Source organism: Nerophis ophidion, linkage group LG05 (assembly GCF_033978795.1).
Source record: "Nerophis ophidion isolate RoL-2023_Sa linkage group LG05, RoL_Noph_v1.0, whole genome shotgun sequence".
NCBI lineage: Eukaryota > Metazoa > Chordata > Actinopteri > Syngnathiformes > Syngnathidae > Nerophis > Nerophis ophidion.
This window is the reverse complement of record NC_084615.1, coordinates 7,848,307-7,874,631: the sequence shown is the minus strand read 5'-3', so window position 1 is coordinate 7,874,631 and position 26,325 is coordinate 7,848,307. Positions and strand designations below refer to the sequence as shown.

Genomic DNA, 26,325 nt, shown 5'->3' with positions numbered 1-26,325 from the left:
CGATGAGGTGGTGACTTGTCCAGGGTGTACCCCACCTCCGCCCGATTGTAGCTGAGATAGGCACCAGCCTTTCCCGACTCCAAAGGGGAATAAGCGGTTGAAAATGGATGGGTGGTATTTATATCCAACAGTAGCTTTCTCGGGCTACAGGGGAAGAGGGTTTAGTGCGTGTGCCTCACAATACGAAGGCCCTGGGTTCGATCCTGGGCTCGGGATCTTTCTGTGTGAGTTTGCATGTTCTCCCCGTGACTGCGTGAGTTCCCTCCGAGTACTCCGGCTTCCTCCCACCTCCAAAGACATGCACCCGGGGATAGGTTGATTGGCCCTAGTGTGTGAATGTTGTCTCTGTATCTGTGTTGGCCCTGTGATGAGGTGGCAACTTGTCCAGGGTGTACTTGTCTTATTGCCTGAATGCAGCTTAGATAGGCTCGAGCAGCCCCCCGACCCATAAAGGGACATGTGGTAGAAAATGGATGGATGAAGCACCTTTCTCTTGCTACAGCTGCTGATGAACTTGTGCGTGTGCAGTCCCTCCCATCTCGGACAATGAAGCTTCTAACTTCTTCAGAGTGTCTTGGTGGTCTCTCTTCTCAGTATTCTCTTTTCCCGATCACTCATTTTGTGGATGGCCTGTTCAAGAAAAATGCCATGTTCTTTTGTTACCTCAATATGGATTTAACTGGACTCTGTGGGATGCATTGTGAGTTGGGGTTATTCTTGTAGCCACCTTCTGTTCAAATATATTTCTTTACATTTTGTATGAGTTGCTTGGAATTTAATTTTGTCTTTGTGTAGCAATTGTAGAAATAATATTTTTTTATTTCAGGAATGAGGACTATTGAGAATGTGCTGAAACATACAACCATCCCAGAGAGAGTGGAAATGTTATGCTCTTATTTGAAACGTTACCGCCACATTTCTAGAAAGCTAAGGACGCGGTGGGCTGGACTTCTCCCTTAAATAAAATTATTAATAAATTAGTAACTAAAACTTCTATATGGCCTAAAAGTTTGTTGTAAAAATGTATAATAGTAATAATAAATGAAATATAATAAACTTCCAATAACGTACAATAATAGTAAATAATAATTTCATAACATATAAATGTTTTGTAATATATAAAATGTATATTATAGTAATATTATGAATAATATTTGAACTATGACAAACTTTTACTTAAATACTGTAAGTTAGTACTGAAATGTTTTATAAAAATATTTGAAACAAAAGTAAAAATCTTACTTTTAAATACAATACAGTAATAAACTAAGTAAATACAAATACAATGTATATGTATATAAAATATAACAAATTGACAAATAAATTAAAAAATCAATTGGTAAATATTTATTTCATCCATCCATCCTTCTTCTTACGCTTATCCGAGGTCGGGTCGCGGGGGCAGCAGCCTAATTAAGCCTATCAAAATATTTATTTCGATAGTGTAAAGAAAATAAAATAATTGTGTAATCCAGGGTTTACCGGGACAAGCGGCAGAAAAAAGGATGGATGGATAGTACTTAAAAGTTTAATATAGCCTAAACTTTAAAAACAAAAAATATATAATAGTCATGTATAATAAATAAAATATAATAAACTTCTAATTACATACGATAATAGTAATTACTATTTTCATATTGCGTTAATGTTTTTCTAAATTACATATACTATAGTAATATTGTGAATAATATTCTAACTATAAGAAACTTTTACCTAAATACTGTAAGTTGGTACTGAAATATTTTATACAAAATATTTAAAACAAATGTAAAACTATTCCTTTTAAATACAATACAGTAGTAAACTAAGTAAACAGAAAAAAAAAATAAAATAAAATAAAAAAAAAAAAAAAAAAATATATATATATATATATATATATATATATATATATATATATATATATATATATATATAACAAACTGATTAATAAACATGAAAAATCAATTGGTAAATATTTATTTCGATAGTGTAAAAAAATAATAATAATTGTGTAATCCAGGGTATACATCACCTACTGCCCGGATGCAGCTGAGATAGGCTCCAGCGACCCCACCGCTGCCCCAAAAAAGGGACAAACGGTAGAAAAAGCGGTAACTAAAAGTTGAATATAGCCTTAAAGTTTTTTTTCTGAAAATGTACAATAGTAATACATAATAAATACAAAACAATAAACTCCTATTTACATATACAATAGTAAATAATAATTTCATATCGCGAAAATATTTTTGTAATATATATATATCAAATATTAATATTGTGAGAAATATTTGAACTGTAACAAACTTACTTAAATACTGTACGTTTGTACTGAAACATTTAACAAAATATTTAAAACAAATATTACAATATTCCTTTTAAATACAATACAGTAATAAACTAAGTAAGTAAACATATAATTTGTATATGTAAATAAAATATAACAAACTGATAAATATATAAAAAAATCAGTTGGTAAATACTTATTTCGATAGTGTAAAAAAATAATAATAATAGTGTAATCCAGGGTGTACCTCACCTACCGCCCAAATGCAGCTGAGATAGACTCCAGCGACCCCACCGCTACTCAAAAAAGGGACAAGCGGTAGGAAAATGGATGGATGGATTATAACTAAAAGTTTAATATAGCCTAAAAGTTTTTTTCCTAAAAATGTATAACAGTAATATACAATAATTTAAATATAATAAACGTCTAGTTTCATACAATAATAGTGAATAATAGTTTAATATCGCGTAAATTATATACATATATATATATATATATATATATATATATATATATATATATATATATATATATATATATATATATATATATATATATATATATATATATATATATATATATATTATAGTAACATTAGGAATAATATTCAAACTATAACAAGCCTTTACCTAAATACTGTAAATTGGTACTGAAACATCTTATAAAAATATTTAACACAAATTTAACAATATTCACTATAAATACAATACAGTAATAAACTAAGTAAATAAGATATAATTTATATATGTATATAAAATTTAACAAACTGATAAATGTATAAAAATCAATTGGTCAATATTTATTCGATAGTGTAAAGAAAAAATAATTGTGTAATCCAGGGTGTACCTCACCTACCGCCCAAATGCAGCTGAGATAGGCTCCAGCGACCCCAACGCTAGCCAAAAAAGGGACAAGCGGTAGAAAATGGATGGATGGATAATAACTAAAAGTTTAATATAGCCTAAAAGTTTTTTTCCTAAAAATGTATTGCAGTAATATACACTAATTTAAATATAATAAACGTCTAGTTTCATACAAAAATAGTGAATCATAGTTAATGTTGCGTAAATGATATATATATATATATTATAGTAATATTATGAATAATATTCAAACTATAAAAAACCTTTACCTAAATAATGTAAATTGGTACTGAAACATTTTATACAAATATTTAAAAAAAATTGAACAATATTCATTTTAAATACAATACAGTAATAAATTAAGTAAATAAGATATAATTTATATATGTATATAAAATATAACAAACTGATAAATATATAGAATTCAATTGTTAAATATTTATTTGATAATGTAAAAAAAATAAATGTGTAATCCAGGGTATACCTCACCTACCGCCCGAATGCAGCTGAGATATGCTCCAACAGCCTCAAAAAGCGACAAGCGGTAGTAAATGGATGGATGGATAAGGTGTTTGAAATGGATGCTGAGGTGGCGCTCATGTTCTCCAGTTTAAACCTCAGCCCAGACGTCATAGGGCGGATCTTTAATCAAGTGGACCGCCTGTGTTGAAAGGCGCCTTCGTGAATGTCGTCGCTCATTTCAGCTACTTAATATTCTCTTGGAATTCGATCACACCGACGCTTTTGGATTATTATTGTTTTTTTCCCCCCGTTGGAATTGGAGCAAAGACGACGCGCGTAAACTGAGGTGTGACGTGCGCACTTGGACAACCATGAGGGCCATTGCGTTAAAACAGGCACGTCAAAGAAGGTACGTGCTGCGCGCCATTGTTGTTCTTCTCTTCTCGATTCACCAAGTAGCTTCTGTGACTCATTATTCCATACCCGAGGAAATGAAAGAAGGCTCGGTCGTGGCCAACCTTGCGCCCGATCTCGGACTGGATGTAAAAACGCTGAATCAGAGGAAGATGCGTCTGGACATTATTGCGAATAAGAAATATCTGGACGTGAACAAAGACACGGGAGAACTCTACATTGTGGAGAAGATCGACAGGGAACATATTTGCCCAACGAAAACATCCGCTTCTTGTTATCTCAGACTTGAGGTGATTCTTGAAAACCCTGTGCGTATTTTCAACATCGAGGTGGAAATAATAGACATCAACGACAACGCCCCTCAATTTAGGAGAGACGCCATTCATTTGGATATATCTGAATCTACCGCAAAGGGTGAGAGGTTCTCTTTGAGCAACGCAGTGGATCCTGATGTGGGCAGCAACACAGTCAAAACATATCATCTGAGTGAAAGTGAGCATTTTAACATAGAAGTTCAGACTGGAAGAGAGGGAACCCAGTTTGCAGATTTGATCCTGAAGAGGAGTTTAGACCGAGAGCAGCAGGCAGTGCACAGTTTAGTACTGACGGCAGTAGATGGCGGCAAACCTCCACGTTCCGGCACTGCCAAAATTATTGTTCAGGTTTTGGACACCAATGACAACGCTCCTTTGTTTAATGAATCTATTTACAGTGTGAAAATAATGGAGAATTCTCCTATTGGAAACCTTGTCATTGATTTAAATGCTACTGACTTGGATGAAGGATCCAACTCCGATTTAACATATTCATATAGTTTATACACACCAGAGAAAACACAAGACATGTTCAATCTGAATCCTTCTTCTGGTGAGATTACTGTTAAAGGCATGTTGAATTATGAAGATTTTAAGATTTATGATATGGAAGTTATAGCAGCAGACAAAGGAGTCAACAGTTTATCAGGACAATGTACAATTAAAATCCAAGTTGAGGACATGAATGACAACCATCCAGAAATATCTATTAAATCGTTCCAAAGTCCAGTGAGTGAGAATATTGATGTTGACACGGTGATAGCAGTGGTCAGTGTGAGTGATAAGGACTCAGGTGACAATGGAGTAGTGGATCTTCACATTCCTCATAAAATGCCTTTTAAACTGAGGGAGTCCTCTGATAACTATTACGAGTTAGTGGTCTCCGAGCCATTAGACCGTGAGAAGGTTCCAGAATATGACATCACCTTCACTGTCACAGACCGAGGCTCCCCTCCTTTAAGTGACAATGAAACCATGACTTTACAGCTGCTGGATGTGAATGATAATGTTCCACACTTCCCTCAGTCCTTTTATACCATACGTGTGATGGAGAATAACGCTCCTGGCGCCTTGCTCAGTTCACTCAGTGCGTTTGACCCTGACCTCCATGAGAACCAGTACCTAGTTTACTTCATCCTAGAGAAGGAGGTAGCCAACACTTCCATGTCCATGCTGTTCTCCATCAATCCGGAGAACGGGAACCTTTACGCACTAAAGACTTTTGACTACGAGATGGAGAAGGACTTTCTGTTCCACATTGAGGCCAGAGACTCTGGCTCTCCTCCACTCAGCAGCAACGTCACAGTCCACATCATCATTATGGACCAGAACGACAACGCTCCGGTTATTGTCTCTCCTTGGCGAGCGCACGGCTCCGTGGTGGAGGAGAAGATCCCCAGATCCACTGATAAAGGATCTCTGGTTGCCAAGGTGATAGCTTTGGACGTGGACTCGGTGCACAACTCTCGCATCACCTACCACTTCCTGCAGGTGACTGATGCCACCTTGTTCAGCCTGGACCAGTACAACGGAGAGATCCGCACTATGAGAATGTTCAGTTACAAAGATCCTCGCCACCAGAGACTGGTTGTTGTTGCCAAGGACAACGGAGACCCCGCTCTTTCTGCTACAGTCACCATCAAGCTGTCCACGATGGAGACTGCTGTGAAGGCCTACTCGGACATGACTGAGGTGCCCATGGAATACGACATCTTCTCAGACCTCAATCTGTATTTGGTCATCGGTCTGGGCTCAGTGTCCTTCCTGCTGCTCATCACCATCTTGGTCACCATCGTGCTCAAGTGTCAGAAGACCAAGCCCAGCATGGTGGCTCCGCCCAGCAGGAACAGTGTGATCAGTGAGAGGAACTCCACCCTCGCAGATTCCACTCTGGTGTCCAACGATGCCTACTGGTACAGTCTGTTTCTGGCAGAGACCAGGAAAGGAAAGATGGTGGTCAGGCAGCCCGTGCCAAAGGGTTCCAGATACATCGTGTCCAGTATTCCCAGGAGCACAGGCATGTCTGAGACTAGTGGCTCTGCTACTTCAACCTTGCAGGTATGAATCACTTGGACACATGTGGTCAGTGTATAGTGCCTTGCAAAAGTGTTCCTCTCTATTGGATGCATTAGACGTTTATTTACTTTATAAAATGACATCACCGTCACTTCATTTTGGACATTTTTGAGAATAAATGAGTAGAAAAAGTATTCTTGAATTAAAAAAAAAACAGTTATTTATTAACCTATAACATATAAGTTCCTTTTTTTTAGATGCACTTTTGGCTATAATTACAACACCACATCTTTGTGGATATTTCTCAGTCAGCATGTTTGTACACCGTTATTTCCCCTAGTCTCGTTATTTACGGGATTGAGTGTGAACAGTTATTTTTAAGTCCCGCCAGACATTCTCGTTTTGATTGAGATCTGGGAGACTTTGGAACATATATTTTTGACGTCTTTGATGACGTCTTCTAAAGCTTTTGTTGTATGTTTCGGGTTGTTGTCTTGCTGGGACACCTAAGGCATGTCATTTTCTTTTGGGTATGAACAGATTATTCTCCAAGAGTATTTTTTTGCCCTTTATAAATACCTTTTACAAGCCTTCCATGGCCTGCTTCTGACAAACATCTTCACAACATTATATTGCCACCACCATGCAGTGGAGATTGTGTGATAGTGTTGATGTGCAGTGTTTTGTGTTTTCCAAACATAGCCTGAAGGCCAAAAAAGCTCTAATGTCTAAAAAGCCAAATTTTTTTCTTATCAGACAAAACAAGCCTCTTCACATCGACAATATTCAAATTATATCTTACATGATTTCTATTCAACAGTAGCTTTCTCGGGCTACAGAGGAACAGGGGAGCAGGGGTTAGTGCGTCTGTCTCACAATACGAAGGTCCTGAGTAGTCCTGGGTTCAATCCCGGGCTCGGGGTCTTTTTGTGCGGGGTTTGCATGTTCTCCCCGTGACTGCGTGGGTTTCCTCCTGGTACTCCGGCTTCCTCCCACCTCCAAAGACATGCACCTGGGGATAGGCCCCTCCCACCTCAAAAGACATGCACCTGGGGATAGGTTGATTGGCAACACTAAATGGTCCCTAGTGTGTGAATGTGAGTGTGAATGTTCTCTGTTTATCTGTGTTGGCCTTGCGATGAGGTGGTGACTTGTCCAGGGTGTACCCCAACTTCCGCCCGATTGTTCTACCGCTTATTCCAAAAGGGAATAAGCGTTAGAACATGGATGGATGAATGGTATTTATATTCAACAGTAGCTTTTCTCGGGCTACAGGGAAACAGGGGAACAGGGTTTAGTGCGTGTGCCTCACATTACGAAGGTCCTGGGTTCGATCCTGGGCTCGGGATCTTTCTGTGTGAGTTTGCATGTTCTCCCCGTGACTGCGTGAGTTCCCTCCGAGTACTCCGGCTTCCTCCCACCTCCAAAGACATGCACCTGGGGATAGGTTGATTGGCCCTAGTATGTGAATGTTGTCTCTGTATCTGTGTTGGCCCTGTGATGAGTTGGCAACTTGTCCAGGGTGTACTTGTCTTATTGCCTGAATGCAGCTTAGATAGGCTCGAGCAGCCCCCCGACCCATAAAGGGACATGTGGTAGAAAAATGGATGGATGAAGCACCTTTCTCTTGCTACAGCTGCTGATGAACTTGTGCGTGTGCAGTCCCTCCCATCTCGGACAATGAAGCTTCTAACTTCTTCAGAGTGTCTTGGTGGTCTCTCTTCTCAGTATTCTCTTTTCCCGATCACTCATTTTGTGGATGGCCTGTTCAAGAAAAATGCCATGTTCTTTTGTTACCTCAATATGGATTTAACTGGACTCTGTGGGATGCATTGTGAGTTGGGGTTATTCTTGTAGCCACCTTCTGTTCAAATATATTTCTTTACATTTTGTATGAGTTGCTTGGAATTTAATTTTGTCTTTGTGTAGCAATTGTAGAAATAATATTTTTTTATTTCAGGAATGAGGACTATTGAGAATGTGCTGAAACATACAACCATCCCAGAGAGAGTGGAAATGTTATGCTCTTATTTGAAACGTTACCGCCACATTTCGAGAAAGCTAAGGACGCGGTGGGCTGGACTTCTCCCTTAAATAAAATTATTAATAAATTAGTAACTATAACTTCTATATGGCCTAAAAGTTTGTTGTAAAAATGTATAATAGTAATAATAAATGAAATATAATAAACTTCCAATAACGTACAATAATAGTAAATAATAATTTCATAACATATAAATGTTTTGTAATATATATACTGTATATTATAGTAATATTATGAATAATATTTGAACTATGACAAACTTTTACTTAAATACTGTAAGTTAGTACTGAAATGTTTTATAAAAATATTTGAAACAAAAGTAAAAATCTTACTTTTAAATACAATACAGTAATAAACTAAGTAAATACAAATACAATGTATATGTATATAAAATATAACAAATTGACAAATAAATTAAAAAATCAATTGGTAAATATTTATTTCATCCATCCATCCTTCTTCTTACGCTTATCCGAGGTCGGGTCGCGGGGGCAGCAGCCTAATTAAGCCTATCAAAATATTTATTTCGATAGTGTAAAGAAAATAAAATAATTGTGTAATCCAGGGTTTACCGGGACAAGCGGCAGAAAAAAGGATGGATGGATAGTACTTAAAAGTTTAATATAGCCTAAACTTTAAAAACAAAAAATATATAATAGTCATGTATAATAAATAAAATATAATAAACTTCTAATTACATACGATAATAGTAATTACTATTTTCATATTGCGTTAATGTTTTTCTAAATTACATGTACTATAGTAATATTGTGAATAATATTTAAACTATAAGAAACTTTTACCTAAATACTGTAAGTTGGTTCTGAAATATTTTATACAAAATATTTAAAACAAATGTAAAACTATTCCTTTTAAATACAATACAGTAATAAACTAAGTAAATAGAAAAAAAATATATATATATATATATATATATACATATACAGTATATAACAAACTGATTAATAAACATGAAAAATCAATTGGTAAATATTTATTTCGATAGTGTAAAAAAATTAATAATAATTGTGTAATCCAGGGTATACCTCACCTACTGCCCGAATGCAGCTGAGATAGGCTCCAGCGACCCCACCACTACCCCAAAAAGGGACAAACGGTAGAAAAAGCTGTAACTAAAAGTTGAATATAGCCTTAAAGTTTTTTTCAAAAAAATGTACAATAGTAATACATAATAAATACAACACAATAAACTCCTATTTACATATACAATAATAGTGAATCATATTTTCATATCGCGAAAATATTTTTGTAATATATATATATATCAAATATTAATATTATGAGAAATATTTGAACTGTAACAAACTTTTACTTAAATACTGTACGTTTGTACTGAAACATTTAACAACATATTTAAAACAAATATTACAATATTCCTTTTAAATACAATACAGTAATAAACTAAGTAAATAAACATATAATTTGTATATGTAAATAAAATACAACAAACTGATAGATATATAAAAAAATCAGTTGGTAAATACTTATCTCGATAGTGTAAAAAAAAAATAATAATAGTGTAATCCAGGGTATACCTCACTTACCGCCCAAATGCAGCTGAGATAGACTCCAGCGACCCCGCCGCAACTCAAAAAAGGGACAAGCGGTAGAAAATGGATGGATGGATAATAACTAAAAGTTTAATATAGCCTAAAAGTTTTTTTCCTAAAAATGTATAACAGTAATATACACTAATTTAAATATAATAAACGTCTAGTTTCATACAATAATAGTGAATCATAGTTAATATTGCGTAAATGATATATATATATTGTAGTAATATTATGAATAATACTCAAACTATAACAAACCTTTACCTAAATAATGTAAGTTGGTACTGAAACATTTTATACAATTATTTAAAACAAATTGAACAATATTCATTTTAAATACAATACAGTAATAAATTAAGTAAATAAGATATAATTTATATATGTATATAAAATATAACAAACTGATAAATATATAGAATTCAATTGTTAAATATTTATTTGATAATGTAAAAAAAATAAATGTGTAATCCAGGGTGTACCTCACCTACCGCCCGAATGCAGCTGAGATATGCTCCAACAGCCTCAAAAAGGGACAAGCGGTAGGAAAATGGATGGATGGATAACGTGTTTGAAATGGATGCTGAGGTGGCGCTCATGTTCTCCAGTTTAAACCTCAGCCCAGACGTCATAGGGCGGATCTTTAATCAAGTGGACCGCCTGTGTTGAAAGGCGCCTTCGTGAATGTCGTCGCTCATTTCAGCTACTTAATATTCTCTTGGAATTCGATCACACCGACGCTTTTGGATTATTATTGTTTTTTCCCCCCCGTTGGAATTGGAGCAAAGACGACGCGCGTAAACTGAGGTGTGACGTGCGCACTTGGACAACCATGAGGGCCATTGCGTTAAAACAGGCACGTCAAAGAAGGTACGTGCTGCGCGCCATTGTTGTTCTTCTCTTCTCGATTCACCAAGTAGCTTCTGTGACTCATTATTCCATACCCGAGGAAATGAAAGAAGGCTCGGTCGTGGCCAACCTTGCGCCCGATCTCGGACTGGATGTAAAAACGCTGAATCAGAGGAAGATGCGTCTGGACATTATTGCGAATAAGAAATATCTGGACGTGAACAAAGACACGGGAGAACTCTACATTGTGGAGAAGATCGACAGGGAACATATTTGCACCACAAAATCATCAGCTTCTTGTTATCTCAGACTTGAGGTGATTCTTGAAAACCCTGTGCGTATTTTCAACATCGAGGTGGAAATAATAGACATCAACGACAACGCCCCTCAATTTAGGAGAGACGCCATTCATTTGGATATATCTGAATCTACCGCAAAGGGGGAGAGGTTCTCTTTGAGCAACGCAGTGGATCCTGATGTCGGCAGCAACACAGTCAAAACTTATCATCTGAGTGAAAGTGAGCATTTTAACATCGAAGTTCAGACTGGAAGAGAGGGAACCCAGTTTGCAGATTTGATCTTGAAGAGGAGTTTAGACCGAGAGCAGCAGGCAGTGCACAGTTTAGTACTGACGGCAGTAGATGGCGGCAAACCTCCACGTTCCGGCACTGCCAAAATTATTGTTCAGGTTTTGGACACCAATGACAACGCTCCTTTGTTTAATGAATCTATTTACAGTGTGAAAATAATGGAGAATTCTCCTATTGGAAACCTTGTCATTGATTTAAATGCTACTGACTTGGATGAAGGATCCAACTCCGATTTAACATATTCATATAGTTTATACACACCAGAGAAAACACAAGACATGTTCAACCTGAATCCTTCTTCTGGTGAGATTACCGTTAAAGGCATGTTGAATTATGAAGATTTTAAGATTTATGATATGGAAGTTATAGCAGCAGACAAAGGAGTCAACAGTTTATCAGGACAATGTACAATTAAAATTCAAGTTGAGGACATGAATGACAACCATCCAGAAATATCTATTAAATCGTTCCAAAGTCCAGTGAGTGAGAATATTGATGTTGACACGGTGATAGCAGTGGTCAGTGTGAGTGATAAGGACTCAGGTGACAATGGAGTAGTGGATCTTCACATTCCTCATAAAATGCCTTTTAAACTGAGGGAGTCCTCTGATAACTATTACGAGTTAGTGGTCTCCGAGCCTTTAGACCGTGAGAAGGTTCCAGAATATGACATCACCTTCACTGTCACAGACCGAGGCTCCCCTCCTTTAAGTGACAATGAAACCATGACTTTACAGCTGCTGGATGTGAATGATAATGTTCCACACTTCCCTCAGTCCTTTTATACCATACGTGTGATGGAGAATAACGCTCCTGGCGCCTTGCTCAGTTCACTCAGTGCGTTTGACCCTGACCTCCATGAGAACCAGTACCTAGTTTACTTCATCCTAGAGAAGGAGATAGCCAACACCTCCATGTCCATGCTGTTCTCCATCAATCCGGAGAACGGGAACCTTTACGCACTCAAGACTTTTGACTATGAGATGGAGAAGGACTTTCTGTTCCACATTGAGGCCAGAGACTCTGGCTCTCCTCCACTCAGCAGCAACGTCACAGTCCACATCATCATTATGGACCAGAATGACAACGGTCCGGTTATTGTCTCTCCTTGGCGAGCGCACGGCTCCGTGGTGGAGGAGAAGATCCCCAGATCCACTGATAAAGGATCTCTGGTTGCCAAGGTGATAGCTTTGGACGTGGACTCGGTGCACAACTCTCGCATCACCTACCACTTCCTGCAGGTGACCGATGCCACCTTGTTCAGTCTGGACCAGTACAACGGAGAGATCCGCACTATGAGGATGTTCAGTTACAAAGATCCTCGCCACCAGAGACTGGTTGTTGTTGCCAAGGACAACGGAGACCCCGCTCTCTCCGCTACAGTCACCATCAAGCTGTCCACGATGGAGACTGCTGTGAAGGCCTACTCGGACATGACTGAGGTGCCCATGGAATACGACATCTTCTCAGACCTCAACCTGTATTTGGTCATCGGTCTGGGCTCAGTGTCCTTCCTGCTGCTCATCACCATCTTGGTCACCATCGTGCTCAAGTGTCAGAAGACCAAGCCCAGCATGGTGGCTCCGCCCAGCAGGAACAGTGTGATCAGTGAGAGGAACTCCACCCTCGCAGATTCCACTCTGGTGTCCAACGATGCCTACTGGTACAGTCTGTTTCTGGCAGAGACCAGGAAAGGAAAGATGGTGGTCAGGCAGCCCGTGCCTAAGGGTTCCAGATACTTCGTGTCCAGTATTCCCAGGAGCACAGGCATGTCTGAGACTAGTGGCTCCGCTACTTCAACCTTGCAGGTATGACAACGTGCACATTAATTAACATTTAATGCTCCACCACGTCAGAAGATTATAAGTCCATGTTTTCCTTATGTTTAATAATACTGACACTGCCTATTATTCCCAAATATTTCCATACCTTAAACTAACCTAATTCCTGGTGAAATTTCGTTTATACAGTATTTATTTCCAATACTATTTTAATAAGGTTGCCTACCGGAATTAATTCTGTGTAGTTAGAATTAAAGTACTGCTTGTTCTCATGTACTCACATACATACAGGGATCACATAAACACAAATCAACATGAGTAATGTTTAATTAAGCTAGTTAGTAAAAACAAAGTAGAAATCCAGTTCATTATTAAGGTCATCTTAGGAACGTCACAATTTAATTTGATTACGAGTGAAGATTATATTTTCAAATCATTAAATATTGATTATTGGTGCATCTTTTTTCCCATGCAGGATTTCCTTTAGCATCCATTGAATAAATCAAACACATATCAGGGAGATTTTTTTTAATACAAGTCCCACAGCAAAAAGCTGCTCATATTACTTAGTGTGATATAAAGTACCTGTAGAAAAAGGACTAATTTAAATCAAGATACTTTGTTGTTTTCACAGATTTCCATAGTAGCAAGTTTAACATATATAATTCAGAAATAAGAAATAAGTTCAAACTAAATCCTTTACAATTGATTAAATATTTATGAAAACGGTCAGCTTTTCCAGAGATTTTGAGGTTTCAACACAGTGACCTTTCAGCAATGTGCAGTGTGGAAGTTTGGGATGTCAGACACTTTCTGAGCCTATAGTGTGTGTTGGTGCGAGTGAGACAGGAAGGTTGATTGGGAAGGAAAAAGACAAAAGGTTTTTTGTTTTGCCTTGTTGTTTTAGCGTAGTTATAGTTGTCATTTTTCCAGTAACGTCATGGGTCTCAAACTCAATTTACCTGCATGGGGGCCACTGGATGCAGAGTCTGGGCCGCGAGAAAATATTTCTTAAAGTATGTATTTTCAAATGTCTTTATTTTTATTTTCAACACAAAATAAAATCAAACTATTAATGAACAAAATGAGTATTAAGAAATGTGAGGCAATGCAAATAAAACAATTTAAAAAAGTAAATAACGATTTGAATTGGTCCAGGTTATCGGGGACTGTTATTACTGACGGACATTGCGACTGCCTCGTCTCAATGGCAACGTCTCTGTCGCTTTCACTCATTTTCCGCTTTTCCACTAATGCAGGGGTAGGCAACCCAGAACGTTGAAAGACCCATTTTGGAGCCAAATGACAAAAATGGTCTCTGTCTGGAGCAAATGGGAGGGGAGGGGGGGTTTATCTGCTTGTATCACGCAAGTGACATCAATGTTCGGCCCTCGAGAGCCACATACCACACCCTGATTGGGAGATTCCTTCAGCTCCCTACACAACGCTGCCGAGCGCCATTCATAAAAAACTTGCGGGCCACACTAACATTAAACTTTCATATTAAGGTGGGGGCCGCAAAATAACATCTCGCGGGCCGCAGTTCTGACACCTCTGCTTAAATGACTAGATGGGAAACTCTAAAATATATCCGCTCCTTAAAACTGAAAATGTGGCTTTTTCCCGACCCACTTCCATGTTGCTGCTGTTGTTTTCGTCTGATTTCGCTACCATGGAAAATAATATACTTTTGAAACATTTTCTAATTGATATTAAACATCATGTGACATTGTGATACATTGCATAATGCATGTTTTGACACTCCCCCAATGCAGTGGCTTAAAACAGTAATCATCCATCCATCCATCCATCTTCTACCGCTTATTCCCTTTCGGTGGCGACTTGTCCAGGGTGTACACTGCCTTCCGCCCAATTGTAGCTGAGAACAGTAATCATACCTTATTAAATTTTCCAGATTTTGTCACATTACGACCATTGATACATTTTGATGGGATTTTTAAGAGCAAGACCAACACAAAGTGGTGCAAAATTGTGAAGCTGAAGGAAAATGGTTCATGAGTTTCAATATTTTTCAATGACGGAAAAACTGAAACATATATAGTGCAAAATTATCCGGTTTACATTTAAGTGCAATTGCTTTTTAGATTTTAGATGAAGATTTAGATTGATTGGTCCCCTTTGGGGCAGCACGGTGGGAGAGGGGTTAGTGCGTCTGCCTCACAATACGAAGGTCCTGAGTAGTCCCGAGTTCAACCCCGGACTTGGATCGTTCTGTGTGGAGTTTGCATGCCCTCCCCGTGACTGCGTGGGTTTCCTCCGGGTACTCTGGCTGGCTTCCTCCCATTTCCAAAGACATGCACCTGGTTAAGCTCCTCCCACCTCCAAAGACATGCACCTGGGGATAAGCTCCTCCCACCTCCAAAGACATGCACCTGGGGATAGGTTGATTGGCAACACTAAATGGTTCCTAGTGTGTGAATGTGAGTGTGAATGTTGTCTGTCTATCTGTGTTGGCCTTGTGATGAGGTGGCGACTTGTCCAGGGTGTACAACACCTTCCGCTCGATTGTAGTTGAGATAGGCTTCAGCGCCCCCCCGAAAATGGATGGATGGATGGAAGGTCCCCTTTGGGGAAATTAATTTTCACTGCCATACATTTAAACAATAGACATTACACATCACGAACAAAAGTAACAAAAAGACATCATACATGACCAAGACATTTTCAGGCTTGTAAGACAGGTCGGCCGGGCCTGCAGTGTTTAGGGCGGCTATAGCTGCAGGGATAAGTATTTTTCTGAGGCGGGCCCTCCGGAATTTGATAGTGTTGTACCTGCGCCCTGATGGTAGTGGGATGATGTATTGGTGTAGTGAGTGAGTCATATCCTGGACCAGGGGTAGGGAACCTATGACTCTAGAGCCAGATGTGGCTCTTTTGATGACTGCATCTGGCTCTCGGATAAATCTGAGCTGACATTGCTTAACACGATAAGTAATGAATGATTCCACGTGTAATCACAGTGTTAAAAATAACGTTCAAAATATAAAACATTCTCATGCATTTTTATGTTCAAGAAGTTGCGTTAATGGTAATAAGTAATTTTTGTATTATTGGTTAGTGTGGGGCTTGTCCTCATGGGGGTTCTTCAGACAGCCAAGAGACTGTTTTAGGGTTACACTATTGTTTTATTTTCTTTTTCTCTCAGTTGCTTTCCAGCAATTGTCTTTTTCTCTTTCGTCCTCACTCGCGCTCTGGCTCCAGCCCCGACCCCGTCTCTCCTCCTGGCTGTTACTTATAACAGAGCGACAGGTAATTAGATAACAAGGCCCAGGTGGGCCTTCCAGGCACCTGTCGCTGATTTCGATCCCGCTTTGCTGCAGGCCCGCAGGCCACGCCCCCTCCACAGTTAACTTCAGAATAACAATGTTAATACAAAGAATAAGAGACCTATTATACTCTGGAAATGTTGGTCTTACTTAAAAATGCATGCGTTTAGTTGTGTTCAGTGTTAAAAAAAAATATTATATGGCTCTAAGGGAAATACATTTTAAAATATTTGGCTTCTTGGCTCTCTCAGACAAAAAGGTTCCTGATCCCTGTCCTGGACTATTGTGTTTGCCAGTCCAATGATGGACCTGGGGTTTGGATCTGAAATGTCGTGTGTGGGTAGGCCGATGTTTTTAGCTGCTATGTTTGTATTGCCTGTGAGTTACAGAAAGCATAGTGAAAAAAACATGTGGAACAGTACAAAAGGATGGATTGAACAATGCGTTGGTACTTTAATAACAGGAGGTGAGGTGCAACGTATCGTCCTTTAAGTTGACGGATGGCTGACAGTCTCTGTTGACTTCTTTTTTGAATGTCCGTGGTGTGCTGATCAAAGGTGAGTTCATTGTCCAAGGTTACGCCCAGGTATTTAAAAGTGTCGAGCGTTTTAACGGTTTCTGTGTTTATGATGATGGGGTGAGGGGGGTTGAACCATATTTCTTCTGTTTGATTGACATTGATTTCCAGATAACTGGCTGTGCATGACTCTATGAAAGGTTTGACTGTGTTATGATAGTCCAGGATGGATTAACTGTGACATCTGAGTATTTTAAATATTTTGTGGTGGGTGAGATGCTACGGCAGTCATTGGTGTAGAGTGTGAACAGGAAGGGGCTCAACACACATCCCTGTGGGACCCCGATGTTGATGGTAAGCACCGGGGATGTGTTTAAACCCACCCTTACTGCTTGCAGTCGGTCGGAGAGGAAGTTGTTGGTAAGGTGGATCAGCTTAGGGGGGCTGTTGAGATGGTGTAGTTTCTGGATCAGTAGATGCTTCTGTAGGGAGTTGAAGGTGGAGCTGGAGTCCACAAAGAGAATCCTGGCCTAATCCTCTGTGCCCCTCCTGGACCTGTATGCCAATTGGAGAGGGTCCAGGTGTGGGGTGACAACTGGAAAGATGATGTAGAGCAGCAGTTTCTCCAGGCACTTCATAATAATTGATCTGAGGGCTATGTGGCAGTAATGGTTGAATTCTGTGGGTCTGGATTTATTCGGTACTGGAATGATGGTTGCAGTTTTCTACAGTATAGGTATTGTTGCAGTCCTGTAGAATTTACAGAAGAGGGAGTGTAGGATAGAGAGAAGCTCCATGGCACAGTCCCTGGTCACAGTTCCTGGAATGCCATCAGGCCCTGGTGCCTTGCCTGGCTTGCGGCGGCTCAGCTGGCGCCGTACTTCCTCCTCTGTGAAGGGGGCCGGTTCCTCGGGGTCTGGTGGTGGGAGGGCTCTAAGCAGGTCCTGACACTCTGGTGAGAAGTCCAAATTATGAAAATGGGTAAAAGATGTGTTCAGGTCTTTAGAGAGGGTTTCCGGGTCACTGACAGTGCATGATGTGTTTGGTTGGCATCCTGACAGGGTTTTCAGCTTCTGAACGGCCTGCTTGGTGTTCTTGCTGCTGAATTTTGTTTCCAGTTTTTTTTGTATACTTCAGTTTTGCATTAAATACCTCGTTTTTTAAATTCCATTTTTTTGCCTAGTCCTGTTGCCTGAAGGATTTATGTTTTCCCTCAGGCTCTGTTTTAATTGTGGGGTAGTCCATGGTTTGGAGTTAGGATAGATTTTTTGATGCAACTGCAGTTAAAAGTCTTTTGTGGTTGGTCTGTATATGATCTTTGGACATAAAGACTCAAATTTTGCTTATTGTTATTTGCAAAACAGCTCAAGCTCAATCAGTTTAGATGGCAAAATTTGTGAAAGCAGTTTTCAGATATTACTACAGATGTTGCATCGGATTTAGGTCTGGACTTGGACTGCATGGTTAATTCTGACCTATGATTATGTTTTGTTTTAAAGTAATCCATTGTAGCACTTGCATAATGTTTACCTGTGTTGTCCTGGTAAAGTGAACCGTTGCTCCAGAGTATCAACTCCAGACTCCAACTGGTTTTCTTTCAAAATTCGCCTGTATTTGACTTCATCCATTTTTCTTGTTACATGTTTAACATCGGAGATGGTGTGTTTCCAGTGATGTGTAGTGTTAGTTTTCCTATAGGATTCAAGGCAAAAGGTATATTTTTGGTCTCATCAGACCAGAGAACATTTTCAATCAATCAATGTTTACTTATATAGCCCTAAATCACTAGTGTCTCAAAGGGCTGCACAAACCACTACGACATCCTCGGTAGGCCCACATAAGGGCAAGGAAAACTCACACCCAGTGGGACATCGGTGACAATAATGACCCAGTGGGACGTCGGTGACAATGATGACTATGAGAACCTTGGAGAGGAGGAAAGCAATGGATGTCGAGCGGGTCTAACATGATACTGTGAAAGTTCAATCCATAATGGATCCAACACAGTCGCGAGAGTCCAGTCCAAAGCGGATCCAACACAGCAGCGAGAGTCCCGTTCACAGCGGAGCCAGCAGGAAACCATCCCAAGCGGAGGCGGATCAGCAGCGCAGAGATGTCCCCAGCCGATACACAGGCAAGCAGTACATGGCCACCGGATCGGACCGGACCCCCTCCACAAAGGAGAGTGGGACATAGAAGAAAAAGAAAAGAAACGGCATATCAACTGGTCTAAAAAGGGAGTCTATTTAAAGGCTAGAGTATACAAATTAGTTTTAAGGTAAGACTTAAATGCTTCTACTGAGGTGGCATCTCAAACTTTTACCGGGAGGGCATTCCAGAGTACTGGAGCCCGAAATGAAAAAGCTCTATAGCCCGCAGACTTTTTTGGGGCTTTGGGAATCACTAATAAGCCGGAGTCCTTTGAACGCAGATTTCTTGCCGGTACATATGGTACAATACAATCGGCAAGATAGGATGGAGCTAGACCGTGTAGTATTTTATACGTAAGTAGTAAAACCTTAAAGTCACATGTTCCTCATGTTTGCTCTGTCTTATGGTTTCGGCTGACAAACTATAAATGAAACTTGATTTGTTTTATAAAAATCACTTTCTTCTTTCCATTCATCTAGGCAAACTCGTAGAACACAAGTAACAGTTGTTCGGTCTGAACCTTGTATACTTCCTCAACCTAAGAAACAGATCTCTGAAGTTCCTCCACGGGCAAGATTGATTGAATGATTGAAACTTTTATTATTAGATTGCACAGTATAGCACATACTCCGTACAATTGACCACTAAATGGTAACACCCGAATAAGTTTTTCAACTTGTTTAAGTCGAGGTCCACGTAAATCAATTCATGGTAAAATGCGATGACTCTTGGCGACACATCTCTAATCAGTGCTTTCCTTGACAGTCTGTTAGTTTAGGTGGACACCTTTGTGTCTTGTAGGTTTGCAGTTCTGTACTCTTTCTTTGGATGATGGATTACACAATGCTTTGTGAATTGTTCAAAGCATGCAAAATGTTTATATCCATTTATGTTTGTCATGTATAATTTTTGATATTTTGTGTTTATCCTTGAATACCAACTATTGTGTATATTCAAACTCACCTAATTCAGCTGGCTTGTTGTTATCATGAGTACTAAAATCCTTTTCAGCATGAATCTGACAACTTAGTAGGCTAAATAACTTTAAACTTTAATACATGCTCGGATAGGCCAGTATCGGTATCGGATCGGAAGTGCAAAAACAATATCGGTATCGGATCGGAAGTGCAAAAACCTGGATCGGGACATCCCTACAACGCGGTTCCCGCGGGCACCAGGTCGCCCGTAAGGACCAGATGAGTCGCCCGCTGGCCTGTTCTAAAAATAGCTCAAATAGCAGCACTTACCAGTGAGCTGCCTCTATTTTTTAAATTGTATGTATTTACTAGCAAGCTAGTCTCGCTTTGCTCGACATTTTTAATTCTAAGAGAGACAAAACTCAAATAGAATTTGAAAATCCAAGAAAATATTTTAAAGACTTGGCATTCACTTGTTTATGAAATAAAAACATTTATTTTTTTACTTTGCTTCTTAAAACTTTCAGAAAGAACATTTTAGAGAAAAAATACAACCTTAAAAATGATTTTAGGATTTTTAAACACATATACCTTTTTACCTTTTAAATTTCTTCCTCTTCTTTCCTGACAATTTAAATCAATGTTCAATTATTATTTTTTTTATTGTAAGGAATAATAAATACATGTTAATTTAATTCTTCATTTTAGTTTCTGTTTTTTCGAAGAAGAATATTTGTGAAATATTTCTTCAAACTTATTATGATTAAAATTAAAAAAATATATTCTGACAAATTAAAAAATATGTGGAATCAAATCTAAGTCTTATATGTTTAGCTCGGTTGGTAGAGTGGCCGTGCCAGCAACTTGAGGGTTGCAGGTTCGATTCCCGCTTCTGCCATCCTAGTCACTGCGGTTGTGTCCTTGGGCAAGACACTTGACCCACCTGCTCCCAGTGCCACCCACACTGGTTTAAACGTAACTTAGATATTGGGTTTCACTATGTAGAGAAAAAGCGCTATATAAATATACTTCACAATGCTTTAAAATTCTCAATTGTATTATCTTTGAACTCTATGGTGTGCTCCTTTGAATTCATGTTGCCTTTTTTCTGCCGATATTCTTTTCACAAACCTCCAAAATTGTAACTTAAGTTTGGTTTTACACACAAACTATATTTACAAGTCAACATTTGATCATTCAACAGCCAGGCAACTTTTAGAGGCAATTAGTTACAGGCTGAATACTTCTGCGCACCACACTTGTAGTTTTTGATTCGTAAAAAAAAAAAATGTTTAAATCATGTGTAAGTTTTATTCTACTTCGAAATTGTGTGGCACTTTGTATTTGTCAGTCACATAAAATCAAAATGAAACATATTCACGTTTGTGGTTGTAACTGGACAATGTGGAGAAGCTTAAAGGCTGTGTGAGTAACTTTTTAAGATATGTTCAGATTAAAGACCACATTAACATATGGCAGTACACTTATTGAACTTAACTAGACTTTGTGTGATTGCTTACATATTTGTATTCATGTTTACATAACCTTTTGTGCTAATCTTTTTTGCAGTTTTGCTGCAGTCTGGTCTCAAATTAATCATCACATTGCAAAATGCATGTGCCTCCAAATTACACAATACTCCACTCAGTACTAACAAATGAAAAATATAAATCAATGTGCAGTACAAATACATTTAAAGTGTATGGCAATATGCCATACAACTTTTTAATACATACATTATAATTTATTAGAATACATTTTAAAAAAACACGCTGCTGCTGCTCCCAAGCTCTGGAACGACCTACCTCTGAGTGTTAGACAAGCCTCCTCTCTTCCTGTTTTTAAAGACACACTTTTATTCCTTGGCTTTCAACACTAAGTGATATCCATCCTGCCATGGCGCCCCATTATACACCTGCTGTGAACCTGTTTTTATGTTTTATTTATTTATTTTTTATCATGTCCTGTTTGTGTTGTGTTGTTTGCTCGGTCTTCGTATTATCTTTTAACCTGTCCATTGTACAGCAACCCCTTTTCGATTACGCTTGCACCTCCTGGTACCCCAGCACCTCCAAAACCCTCAAATTTTAGACCTCCACCCCAGATCACACCTCACTCCAACCCACTTCTCCAAACTTGCACTGAGCCTAGTCTATAAAATCCACTACACCTCCCTGATACCCAAGTACATGTCAAACTACTTCCTTAACGTAAATGACCGCCATAACCACAACACCAGGCTGAGCTCCACAAACCACATAAACCCAGATTCCCATCTAACAAAGGTCTTAACTCATTCTCTTTCTATGCCACATCAATGTGGAATGCACTCCCAACAGGTGTAAAAGTAAGTGTGTCTCTATATTCCTTCAAAACCGCTCTAAAACAACACCTCCAGGCAACTTCAATCCTTTACTAATACCCTCCTCCATCCACATCCCATTGCCCCGGATTGTAAATAACCTAATGTAAATAATCAAATGTACTTCTAATGTATATACTTGTTCTTATATTATCTGAACTCACTATGTACATATCCTACTAAGTAAAACCTACACTGTTTCAAGGTCCATTTCTCTGTTGATGCAATTGTTGATGACTGAAGTACTGATATCGACCAAAGCTCCTCATCCCACCCCCCAGGATTGTAAATAATGTAAATAATTCAATATGATGATTAACTTGTGTGATGACTGTATTATGTTGATAGTATATATTTGTACCATGAAGTGATTAACGTGGACCCCGACTTAAACAAGTTGAAAAACTTATTGGGGTGTTACCATTTAGTGGTCAATTGTACGGAATATGTACTGTACTGTGCAATCTACTAATAAAAGTATCAATCAATCAATACAGTTATTGAAATACACAAAACGAAACATGAGAAATATGACGTCGCCGGTTGGTGGAGTGGCCGTGCCGGCAACTTGAGGGTTGCAGGTTCGATTCCCGCTTGTGCCATCCTGGTTACTGCCGTTGTGTCCTTGGGCAAGACACTTTACCCACCTGCTCCCAGTGCCACCCACACTGGTTTAAAATGTAACTTGGATATTGGGTGTCGCTATGTAAAGCGCTTTGAGTCACTTGAGAAAAGCGCTATATAAATATAATACACTTCACTACCCTAAATAATTTAAAATACTTTTAAATGCCACATTAAGGCTACAGACGAACGCATAGAATAATTGAAGCCGCCTGTGTATCGGCTGGGGACATCTCTGCGATGCTGATCCGCCTCCGCTTGGGATGGTTTCCTGCTGGCTCCGCTGTGAACGGGACTCTCGCTGCTGTGTTGGATCCGCTTTGGACTGGACTCTCGCGACTGTGTTGGATCCATTGTGGATTGAAATTTCACAGTATCATGTTAGACCCGCTCGACATCCATTGCTTTCCTCCTCTCCAAGGTTCTCATAGTCATCATTGTCACCGACGTCCCACTGGGTGTGAGTTTTCCTTGCGTGGGTCTACCGAGGATGTCGTGGTGGTTTGTGCAGCCCTTTGAGACACTAGTGATTTAGGGCTATATAAGTAAACATTGATTGATTGATTGATTGACTTTCAGAAACCGAACAAACTTTTGTCTGCACGTTTTTTGTTGAACTAAACTTTACAAAAAACAAAAACTAAACACATTTTTAATATCTGACTGGATGCAGATATTTATAAAAGACACTTCACGTCGCTGTTATCCACAAAAAAAAACAATCCTAAACCATGTCGTCATATTTATAAGCCTTTTCTATTGGTTGCCGGTCGGAGGGGCGTGTCCGTGTGACGCGCTGACGCAGCCAAAAAACACGCCTTTTTTCCTTGAGGGAGACACGCTATTTTCTGGCTTGGAAAGGGCGGATTTTGGGATCTAACCTCATATTTCGTTTCGGTAACAACGAACTTTCCCCAACATGACGCGTGTGACGTTTTTTTTTCTATTTCTGTGCGCCATGACGCACGACGCGCGCTGCGTCACTCATTATTCCGTGCCGGAAGAAATGGAGGAAGGCTCCGTGGTTGCTAATTTGGCGTCCGATTTGGGATTGGACGTGAGGACGCTGAGCGAGAGGAAAATGCGCATCGACGTGGTCGCCAATAAAAAATACCTGGAGATCAACAAGGAGACTGGAGAGCTTTTTATCATGGAGAGAATAGACAGGGAGCTGCTGTGTCCTTTGAAAACAACGTCCTATTGTTCTCTTAAATTAGACGCGACGATTGAAAATCCGATCCGGATGTTCAACATCGAAGTGGAAATCACGGACATTAACGACAACGCGCCTCATTTCCGTCGCGGCACCATGCACCTGGACATCTCCGAGGCCAGCCCGGAGGGGGAGAGGTTCTCCCTGAACAACGCCGTGGATCCAGACGTGGGACCCAACTCCGTGCAGGACTACCACCTGAGCTCCAGCCAGCATTTCAACATCGAGATTCAGACGGGAAGAGACGGCTCTAAATTTGCAGATTTAATCCTAACAAAGGTGCTGGATAGAGAGCTGCAGGCCGTCCATCATCTCATCCTCACCGCCGTGGACGGCGGGGTCCCCACGCGCACGGGCACGGCCAGCATCATTGTTCGAGTCCTGGATGTCAACGACAACGCCCCGACGTTCGGTCAAGACAAATACTCTGTGGACGTCATGGAGAACTCTCCTATTGGCAGTTTGGTGATTGAACTGAACGCCACTGACTTGGACGAAGGCTCCAATTCTGATGTGAGCTATTCTTACAGTCTGTACACGTCGGAAAGGACGCAGAACATGTTCAGTTTGAATCAGGACAACGGAGAAATCCGAGTGAAAGAGATGATTAATTATGAAGATTTAAAAATGTATGAAATGGAAGTCATAGCCAGCGACAAGGGGGTGAGTTCCTTATCCAGTCAGTGCAAAGTGATCATAAAGGTGACGGACATGAACGACAACCACCCGGAAATTTCTATTAAGTCCTTTCTGAGTCCGATGAATGAAAACACACCCGTCGACACGGTGATAGCAGTGGTCAGTGTGAGTGATAAGGACTCAGGTGACAATGGAGTAGTGGATCTTCACATTCCTCATAAAATGCCTTTTAAACTGAGGGAGTCCTCTGATAACTATTACGAGTTAGTGGTCTCCGAGCCATTAGACCGTGAGAAGGTTCCAGAATATGACATCACCTTCACTGTCACAGACCGAGGCTCCCCTCCTTTAAGTGACAATGAAACCATGACTTTACAGCTGCTGGATGTGAATGATAATGTTCCACACTTCCCTCAGTCCTTTTATACCATACGTGTGATGGAGAATAACGCTCCTGGCGCCTTGCTCAGTTCACTCAGTGCGTTTGACCCTGACCTCCATGAGAACCAGTACCTGGTTTACTTCATCCTAGAGAAGGAGATAGCCAACACCTCCATGTCCATGCTGTTCTCCATCAATCCGGAGAACGGGAACCTTTACGCACTAAAGACTTTTGACTACGAGATGGAGAAGGACTTTCTGTTCCACATTGAGGCCAGAGACTCTGGCTCTCCTCCACTCAGCAGCAACGTCACAGTCCACATCATCATTATGGACCAGAATGACAACGCTCCGGTTATTGTCTCTCCTTGGCGAGCGCACGGCTCCGTGGTGGAGGAGAAGATCCCCAGATCCACTGATAAAGGATCTCTGGTTGCCAAGGTGATAGCTTTGGACGTGGACTCGGTGCACAACTCTCGCATCACCTACCACTTCCTGCAGGTGACTGATGCCACCTTGTTCAGTCTGGACCAGTACAACGGAGAGATCCGCACTATGAGGATGTTCAGTTACAAAGATCCTCGCCACCAGAGACTGGTTGTTGTTGCCAAGGACAACGGGGATCCGGCTCTCTCCGCTACAGTCACCATCAAGCTGTCCACGATGGAGACTGCTGTGAAGGCCTACTCGGACATGACTGAGGTGCCCATGGAATACGACATCTTCTCAGACCTCAACCTGTATTTGGTCATCGGTCTGGGCTCAGTGTCCTTCCTGCTGCTCATCACCATCTTGGTCACCATCGTGCTCAAGTGTCAGAAGACCAAGCCCAGCATGGTGGCTCCGCCCAGCAGGAACAGTGTGATCAGTGAGAGGAACTCCACCCTCGCAGATTCCACTCTGGTGTCCAACGATGCCTACTGGTACAGTCTGTTTCTGGCAGAGACCAGGAAAGGAAAGATGGTGGTCAGGCAGCCCGTGCCAAAGGGTTCCAGATACATCGTGTCCAGTATTCCCAGGAGCACAGGCATGTCTGAGACTAGTGGCTCTGCTACTTCAACCTTGCA

General features: G+C 40.0%; 1 pseudogene; it reads left to right on the top strand.

Moving 5' to 3' along the window:
* Positions 1 to 26,325, top strand: part of LOC133552455 (uncharacterized) — a 44,651-nt pseudogene that overhangs the window by 10,555 nt on the left and 7,771 nt on the right.